The sequence below is a fragment of the Sciurus carolinensis genome, chromosome 15 (genome assembly GCF_902686445.1).
Source record: "Sciurus carolinensis chromosome 15, mSciCar1.2, whole genome shotgun sequence".
NCBI classification, from domain to species: domain Eukaryota; kingdom Metazoa; phylum Chordata; class Mammalia; order Rodentia; family Sciuridae; genus Sciurus; species Sciurus carolinensis.
This window is the reverse complement of record NC_062227.1, coordinates 14,785,896-14,796,238: the sequence shown is the minus strand read 5'-3', so window position 1 is coordinate 14,796,238 and position 10,343 is coordinate 14,785,896. Positions and strand designations below refer to the sequence as shown.

The following is a 10,343-nucleotide window of genomic DNA, read 5'->3' as shown; positions in this document are numbered from 1 at the left end:
TGTATAATAACACAAATATCACATTGGGATCTTGCATGAATCAGTCTTCTTCATTTCTCTAGACAACTGCATGAAAACACAAACCACTTAACCATATCATCTTCAAAATGAGGGCACTAGTAGAACTTGCCTCTTACTGCTATGATACAGATTAAAGGACTTATTATCATCATTAAGAAAAGGAAGATATTGGGAAGTGGAGGCTGGAGACTGGGACGCATCTGGCGGAAGAGGATTGGAGTCTGTAGGAGCCCTGGCCCCAAGTAATGTCACTACCCTGTAGCCGCATTGGAGGCCTCTCCCTACTAAGTGCCTCTCTGTGTAGCACAGGCCCCCACCCCCACTCTCACTGGTACCATTACAGCAGGACTGGCCATGGCAGATGGGGGAGGAGCAGAACGACTCAACCGACAAGCTGCTGGGAACAAGATTTCAGTTGTAGCTGGTCCTGCTTGGGGAGTCTGCAGTAGGCAAATCCAGTCTCGTCCTCCGCTTTGTCAAGGGACAATTCCGTGAGTACCAGGAGAGCACGATCGGAGCAGCCTTCCTTACACAGACTGTCTGCTTGGATGACACAAAAGTTAAGTTTGAGATCTGGGACACAGCTGAACAGGAGCGGTATCACAGCCTGGCCCCATGTACTACCCCTGTGGCCCAGGCTGCCATCGTGGTCTCTGACATAACCAACACAGTTACATTTGCATGGGCCAAGAACTGGGTGAAGGAGTTACAGAGGCAGGCCAGCCCCAACATCATCATTGCACTCGCGGGTAACAAGGCAGACCTGGCCAGCAAGAGAGCCATGAAGTTCCAGGAAGCACAGGCCTATGCAGATGACATGTTTGCTGTTCATGGAGACATCAGCAAAGATTGCAATGAATGTGAATGAAATTTTCATGGCAATAGCTAAGAACCTTCCCAAGAATGAACCTCAGAATGCAGCCGGTGCTCCAGGCCAGAACCAAGTAATGGACCTCCAGAAGAACAACCCAGCCAGCTGGAGCCAGTGTTGCAGTAATTGAGCCCCCCTTGCCTGCACTGCCCCCACCTCCTCCACCTGAATGACCGGACTGGAATCCACTCTAACCTATTGCACTTAACAACTTATGCCACCACTGGGGGCAGGGGTGGGGCCCATCATGATTTCTCTGAATAACTTTGATCCTAGGCCAAAGGGGGTTATTCCACCTGCACCTTTCTGTACAAATACTAATTCAATTTTAAGTCTTAAGTCACTTTTTAAATATATATGATCTGCTCTTCCCACTTCCCCCCTTTCTACTATACTCTCCCCTTTGTCCTTTGCTGGTAGTAGCCACATGCTCCAGCCCCTTCCCCTTGTCTGTGGGGTCAGGGCTCAGAACAACCCTTCCTTTCCCTCTTGCTGAAGAGCAACCTTAGCAAGAGAACCCACTTCCTTACCTTTTTGGGAGTGGTCTTAGTCTGGGGTGGTGGGCAGGTCCTGGGCTGGGAAGGGGACAGGTAGTTCTTCCCTCAGCTGGCTGTCATCAGACTGCAGCCCCCTTCCCACCCAACTCTCAGCTGGGAGAGAAACTGCAGCATTACCGCAGCATCATTGTGACAGCCATGCAACCATTGCCCATGACCCCTCCACCCTCAGGCACCTGATCTCTGGCTCTGAGCCCTGTTCTGACCAAATCACAAAGATGAGTATTTGGGGGTGGGTGGGTAACAGGGGGGAGTGGGATAGGATGGAACCAACTTTTTCTGTATTTTGTATTGTATGTTTTCTTCATCATGTAACCAGTCAGTATCTTGTCAATATAGTCAGCTGATTGATCAAAAAAAAAAAAAAGAAAGAAAGAAAAGGAAGATATTTTATCCTCTGTTAAGGCACTATCCTCTGTGAAAGAGGAATAATGATGAAAAGAAATGGAGAAAGGACATTTAGCTGCCAATATAAAAGTAGGCAAAAGATTATAAATTAAACAAAGACATCCAAACTTTTTGTATGAACTAAGATTGCTACAAAGAAACATTTTTTGTACCTTTGTGAATACACAGAGAACATAGAAGAAATAAAAAGCAAATGTACAATTATATATAATTTTAGAGAAAAAGAGATGTCAAGTAATCTTGTATTATCAGAATTGCATTATCAAGAAAACCAACCAGTTTAAATTAAAGACATTTTAGAAACTCAAGATAATTGCTCCAGTAATAGCAACAATAGCTTAATCTTAAGAGACTCTTTCTATAAATAAAATTCCCTAGGATAATTTTATAGGCACAGACAGGCACAAACACACAGACACACATGCACATACACAGAACTGGAGGTGGAGTTAGAGTTCTATATCTCAACCTTTTAAATAGTAATGCCCCCCTTTATGGTGCATACCATATTCTCACACTAAGATAGGAAATAAAGCTTAATGATTCTGACAGTGAGCAAGCTAATTGTGTTCTTGGTGATTGAATGTCTTCATAATTATCACAGCTGGGACAAAGTCTACGTACATATATGAGTAATGTGAATTACTGAATTGAAATTCTCAGAAATGTTTTCCTACTGGTAAGGGTTATTTTGAATTGCATACAGGGGACCATCTTGGAGACCTCTTTATAATCATGAATTATCTGCTTTCTTGACTAGAATATGTTTCATGAGGATGCTTCAAAATCTCTTCCCAATACCACGGACTCCAGTTGCTACAAATTTGCAGCACAAGGAACAAGTCCTACCTCATCGCACTTTCATTATCATCCTTATGTATCACCCTTTGTAATTAAAATTTCCTCATATTGATGGGGACTCCTTGTTCTTTCTCTCAGCTATTTTTTAGGTTAGCCTCTATCTTATAGGCAAGCAAGACTTTTCTTGTTTTTCTTTTTTTTAAATTATTTTTTATATTTATGATTTTATTTTTCTCTTTCATATGAAAAATTAGAAAGTAATGAGCCAGAGAGTTGGTTCAAGTAATAACATTTAAGAATGTGAGGATCTTACTTAGAATATGAATTTTTCCTAAAAATAATGTCTAAGAATCCTTAATACTCCTAAGAATAGTGACAATATCACTAACTACATTTTTAAAGAAGATCCCCAGAGTCATTGTTCTTCTGTATATACTGTTTTCATAAAAATCTTTGCTCATCCCACTTTTGCTGTTTCATCTGTTTTATGATCTAATTATTTCTAGAATTACTTTGTGTAATTGTAGGAAACTACAGACCTTCTCCAAAACAAGCCTTCATGGTACACATCCATTTCCTTATGAGTTAAAATGCAATGATAAAATTTCTCATTAGCCAGCTATAAAGTCGATGCTTTGCAATTTGACAAAAATAAAACATGTTTTATCTGAAGTTTTTTAGCATTCATTTTGCCATCATTCTTTGTATCTTATTTGTCTGAAATAAAAATGGGGCATCTATAAGATTTGTGTGCTGTTGCTCCTTTAATAAACAGGAGAAAACCACTATTTTGGGAATCAGTAAAAGGAGAGAGATAGAGATGATTGTGACACCCACTAGAGATTTAGAACATTGTGTCTATTAGCTTTGAAGTTCAAAGTCATTCTTTTGTTAATGCTCAGGGGTTGGGGTTGATATCAGTATGATAGACATGTTGATTTAAAACAATCAGGAATGTCTTAGAAAATAGAATATGTGAAATAAGTGCCAAATTTACTTTTTATTCTGTAGATAAATCTAGTTGTAAAACCATGCATAACCAAAAAATTGTTTTCTGCAAAATAGGTTCAAAACAAAGATAATTAGATGACTCAAATATTTAGTTATGTTTGCTTCACTGTTTCACAGTAAATATGGCCTTGACAGTGTAGTCACTTTTCTATACAGAAAGAATTTGCATTGAAACTCAAATATATGTTTCATGCATGTTGTGTTTGTGTATATATATATATATATATATATATATATATTTGTTTAAAAGTGTTTGCATACATCAACTTATAACTCTCTTTGTTCATTTCCAAAGGTTGAATTGTTTCATTAGTTTATTTTCTAACATAATATCATTTTATTTTAATAATAATCCAAAACAATGAACTATAGCACATCATTAGGGCAATTGAAGGAGACACATTTTACACTACTTTTAATAAGGTAAACTATGATTAGCAATGTTCCATCATGTTTACATTCTACTGTATAAAACAACAAATAGCATTTATCAAGCATGTTATCAAGACATGGGAGATAGTGTTTTGCCTATAGATGTTACCATAACTCTTTTTATAGGACTAATAATGACCTTCCGTTGGAAAAGGTCCTCAAATTGCAGGGTTTCATAGACTTATTTGTCCCTATGAAAATTGCCTGTTGGAATACAGTAGAACCTATTTCAAGATTCTTGGCTCCTTTAAATCTCTCATTTCAAATGTCCTTCTTCCCAGTCTAGATTTAGAAGTTCCATTTACAAAGCTTTCATGTGCTTTGCTACAGCTTTTTAAAACAATTTAGAGATGTCAGAGCCAACCCATTTGCTTCTGTCTTAGCAATAAACTTATTTCTCCTTTTTTCTAGTATCCTAAGTCTGTCTATTCTAAACATGAATATGAGTTTAAATATATTAGCTATTAAGTATAATAGCAGGTTTAAATATGAATGGAAGTGTGCATGAATTTTCTGGTTTGTTCATATTTTATATATATATATATTTAAATAATCATGTAGGTATATTCATTCGTGTGTATATATGTATGTATGTATATATGTTTATATACATGTATACATATACATTTATGTATATATATTATATATATATATAATATATTCTGTAAGAAGGATATAGTTGAAAATTTATGTCCAACCACATTATGTTCAACCACAAGAACTGGATCCTAATTAGAATACATTATACTCTGTGTATATATAACATGTCAAAGTACATTCTACTATCATGTAACAAAAGAAAAAAGCTCTAAAAAAATTTGTGACCCAGATTACATTACTAAGAATGAAACATATTTGCATATCTTGGTATCTATGCTTTGGTCTCTTGGTCTTTGAGATGAATGTAGTTACATCTGTCATAGTTTCCTCTGAGCTTGAAGGATTATTACTGAAAAAGCACTTAAGAAGTATAAAAATTTTTAGTGAACCTCAGGGAGCATATTAAAATATCAGAATATTATTAATATAATACCATGAATGACACTGATTAGATTTGAAACCTTGTTGTAGATTATACACCTCCTTCATATTTTAACCAGTTTTTCTCCCTTCCTTGATAGTGGATGTTTATAGGAACCAATGTGGTATTAGGTAAACGTTTGTGATTCAAACTATATATGTTGTGGAGATGTAGAATACATAAGTCAACCATTTTTAAAAACTTAATGGAAGAAACATATTTCAACCTATGCTTTAAATGTAATGCTTAGATAGCCATCTGAATGAGAGTTAGTGATTTTAAGTTTAAAATTATATATTTATGTTTGAATTCTGTGAAAAGTTCTGAATGCTGTAATAACTGAATTCATAATAATGTTATATATAGATAGAGAAAGAGACAAAGATACCTGCATATAAACACTCTTGGGTTTTGAAAGTCACCAACAGAGTTAAGAAATCTTAATAATGCTTCATGTAGAGCCTAACCCTTAAGTATCCAGCAATGTTATTGCAGCATATTCAAAATTAATCAGCACAATCACAAATGATGCCTTCTGATTCCTTTATAAGTTCTACCCAGTAATATGACTCTTAGGGATAAAAATTTAGAAAACACACACTTGTAATCCTCTTGAAAATGTGACAATTCTACACAATTTGAACAAAAGAATGCACTGGCTTCCAGTGATATGTGCTTAAGGGGGAAGCTACTCTTCTGATATAACTACAATGGCATTCATTGTTCACAACCCTCTCATAGTTAGACATTAATGTGAGAATGAACTAGGGGTTTCTTAATTCATCTTCATATTTCTTTATATGATATTATTTTAACACTTAAGTATGGATTTAAAAAATGTAAAAAGGAGCAAGAATCAATTGTAATTTTTGCTACAAACATTCTCCTTTGGAAAGAGCAAATCATTAATCCCAGAAGGGCAGTAAATGATACTTATTAAAGTATAGGCATTGAAGTCAGAGAGGATCAGGAGTAAATCTTACCTTCCACACATACCAACTGTGTTGACATCAAAAGTTAAATCTCTGTCAGTCTCCAATTTCTAATCTTTTCTGCAATGATCCTTACTTCCAGTAAAAAATGCTAGGGTCTAAACAATGTACTGGGATAACTTATCAGGTTCTTATAGTAAGAATTCAAAAACAATAGCTATTACTTATTAGTTTTCAAATATTTTAAATTACCAAAGTTAAGCAACAAATATTAATGCACAGCATCATTAAGTGAGTTCACAAAAATAAACTAGCAGTCAAGATCTTTTACTCATACAATTACTTTTTATATGAAGGGATACAACAAAATTGGATTAGGTATATATAAATATAGAGCAAACATGCAAGGTTGTTTTAGTCTAATAGAAGAATAGAGGTGTTTGACATGAAATAAAAGAACCAACAAATACTAGCTCATTCTTAGGACTGAATATTAAAAAATATGTGTATTTTATAATTTAAAAATAATATTCTCATTTTTAAAAGTTACTTTGAGCAGAAATTGTGACCATACATGAAAATAGATTTCATTATTTTAAAACATTAAAATATATATTACATATATATATATATATATATATATATCATCTGAAAATTCAAATAAGGGAACTATCAATAAGCTGAAAATATATGTAGCACAAAAATGAGTAACAGAGGGCTGGGGATATAGCTCAGCTGGGAGAGTGCTTGCCTTGCATGCACAAGGCCCTGGGTTCAATCCTCAGCACCAGTAACAGAATGAATCAAATTATACTGAACTAAATATTCCTATCCAACAGTGTATGCTTTACTATATTCAAGTAATATAGAGTGCTGTTAACATAAGCAAGAAGAAGCAAACTAAAACAAAGAAACAAAACTTAACAGGAACTAATTCTGGAATGGCAGAATAAAAAGCTTCAAAAATTTATTCCCTTAAAAGCAATAGAAAACACTGGAAAAAAATTGTCAGAATCAAATTTTCACAACTCTCAAAATACCAGAACAGAGACAGCAACAGTAGCAAATGTAGTGCCAGAGTGAGAAAACCAAATTCTAGAATTGCCATATATTTTTATTTTGATGTACACTTTTCAACATATAACCAAAAAAATTATTAATTATGCTGATAAAAGAGGAAAATAGCAATGAATAGGCAGTCTTTTGAGAAAGTCAGATATTAGATCTTCTAAACAAAACTTTTAATTACCCATTACAATAAATATGTTCAAAACTAAAGGAAACCATATCCAGAGAACGAAATAGAGTTTGGATAATGACATAGAAAGCACAAAAATAGACAAAGAGCAACTGTTCAGGTAAGAAGTATGATGCCTAAAATGAAAATTTCACTATAGGAAATCGAAAGCATATTAAAATTGGCAATTTTATCAATGATCTTGAAGAAAGGTCTGAGATTACCCAGTTCAAAAGAAAAAACAAAAAAGAAATAAGTTGTTAACAGATACATATGAAGAGTCATCAAGAATGCTAACATAAAGCAGAGTCATGGAGAAGATCAAGTGCAGTGGATAAAAAAAAAATAAAGATATAGTGATCAGATTTTTTCACATTGATGCAAAACATTAATCTACTTATCCAAGAAAGTCAGCATACTTAAATAAAATGAACTCAGAGGCACATGCTTAGAATCATCAGTGCCAAAGTCTTCAAAGTCAAAAAAAGAAAGATAATATATAAGCAGAAAGAAACAACTAATCATGTTCAAGGGACACTCAGTAAAACCAACAATGAAATTCCTACCAGTAATTTTGCAGTTGTAGAAGTTAATGGGAGGGGAGGGGCTAGATTTACATCTTGGTAGTGAACTTGCCCATCATGAGTGAGTCTCTGGGCTCAATCTTTGCACTTTGGAATAAAAGAAAACAAGAAAAGAAAGTTAGTGAAAAAATATTTAAAACTTTTTAAATTAAAGAATGTCAACTGAAATTCCATAAAATAAAAGCAAAAATGAACATGGATTAAGACATTCTTTAGATAAACTTTAAATGAGAAATAATTGCTAGAAAACATATTTCAAAAGAAGTACTGAAAATTGTCCTTCAGTTTTAAATGAAAAGACATAGTTAATAACTCAAATCTACTGAGGAAAATAAATATCCCTGGCAGTACCTACATAGTTAAATGTAAGAGGCATTGTAAGTGTGTATTTATTTGTAATTTTTTCTAATACTGATTTTTCAATAGCTGCATAAAGCAAAGCAATTCTTTGATTTTGAGTGTATTATATAAAATGATCTAGTTTTTAAAAGTATAATGTCACCAAGGGAAGGGGGAAGGGGATAACTACATGATAGCAATGCATTTGCATACTTTTGAAGTTGCTAGTATTAATTAATTAATTAATTAATTAATTAAATGGTTTAACTTATGATCTCAGTTGTAATCCACATGTCAACCATTAAGAAATTAAGTGAAAAAGATGTAGAAAAGGAAACAAATGAGAATTAAAATACCACACTAGAAAATATTCATTTAACACAAAAGAAAAGGAATAGTAGGGTGATAAAAGTATATAATGCATATCAAAATAAGTAATAAAATTATAGACATAAGTATTCCCTTATTATTAATTAAATGGATTAAGTCATAATAAGATATCATTATCTATTTAGTAGGATGGCTATGGTTTTAAAAATAAAAGGAAAGTAACATTTGTTGATGAGAATGTAGAATAATTACAGTGTACATATATTGCTTTTGGGAATGTTAAATAGTACATTCAATAAATAAAACAATTTAGACATTCCTCAACAAGTTAAACCGAACTGCAACATGATCCAGCAATCATATCTGTAATTATACCCCAAAGATCTGACAATCAATTTTAAACTTAAATTTTGTACATGAACACCCATATGAACAATATTCATAGCAAATGAAGAAAAGACACAACTTCAAGTCCATCACCTCATGAATGGATAAACACATGTGATATATCTATAAAGTGAAAAACTATTCAGTCACAAAGAGGAATTATATATTGGTAATTGTTACAGCATAGATGAACTTTAAAAACACGTTAAATGAAAAAAGTCTGACGAAGTAAGAGACCACATATTATAAGAATAGTTATCTGAAAATATCAGAATAGGCAAATCTAGAGGGACTTGAAGCAAACTAGTAGTAGCCAGGAACTATAGGAATAATGAGAATTTCTTGTTTGGCAATAGAAAGGTTCTGGAATGAGGTAGTTAATATAATTTAACATTTTGATTGTACTGTCACTGGAATGTACACTTCAAATGATTTAAATAGTAAAATTTACAATGTATGTAGATTTGTATGTGATGTGCATGTGTATATAGATACACATATGCACATGTATGCACATATATAATTAAATAAAATAATGAAGTTAAAAATTTCAGCTAAAAGCACAAACTATAAGAATAGACTAAGCAACATGATAAAACTCTATGCCTTTTAAAGACAATACACTTTAAACTCAAAGATGAAATAGGTTAAAATTAAAAATATAGAAAAAGATATGTCATGCAAACAGTAATAGTAATGAGCTGAATTAATAGAAACAAAATAGAGATTAAGATATAAAAGGTTAGTAACAAGAAAGATGACAGTTTTTTTGTTGTTGTTGTCTTTTGTTTTTAAATTGGGGATTGAACTCAGGGACACTCAACTACTGAGCCACATCCCCAGTACTATTTTGTTTTTTTTATTTAGCAACAGGGTCTCACTGAGTTGCTTAGCTTTTGCTGAGGTTGGCTTTGAACTCATGATCCTCCTGATTCAGCCTCCTGAGCTGCTGGGATTACAGGTGTGTGCCACTGTACCTGGCAAGATGGGTACTTTATAATGGTAAAAAGTATTGAGAGACATAACAAATATAAATACATGTGCATATAGCAACAAAGCCTTAAAATACATGAAACAAATCCAAAAAATTATTGACCTTTTTGGAACCTTAAGTAAGTCATTTTTTGGTGAACTTAATGTGGACTTTGGTGAACTTGTGTATCTTTATGTTCATAAAGATAGGTTATTGTATTTTTTAAACTCCAATAGAAATGCTATTCTCTCTGATCTAAAAACTCATCTTTGTATCATGTACAAAGTTCATGAGGTCAGAGGACCTAGCCTGGCATCTGGACTCTGTTGTTTCACAGCTGACAGATTCCGACAGAAGTATATTTAAATTCTCTAGTAGACAATGTTGGGCAGGGAAAGGGAGGGGGTAGGGCTGGATCATTAATATACAGGCCACTCTT

At 33.5% G+C, this 10,343-nt stretch overlaps 1 pseudogene; it reads left to right on the top strand.

The window, feature by feature from the left end:
- The first annotated feature begins 311 nt into the window (after positions 1 to 311).
- Positions 312 to 1,022, top strand: LOC124965735 (ras-related protein Rab-5C-like; annotated as a pseudogene).
- Positions 1,023 to 10,343: the final 9,321 nt, after the last annotated feature.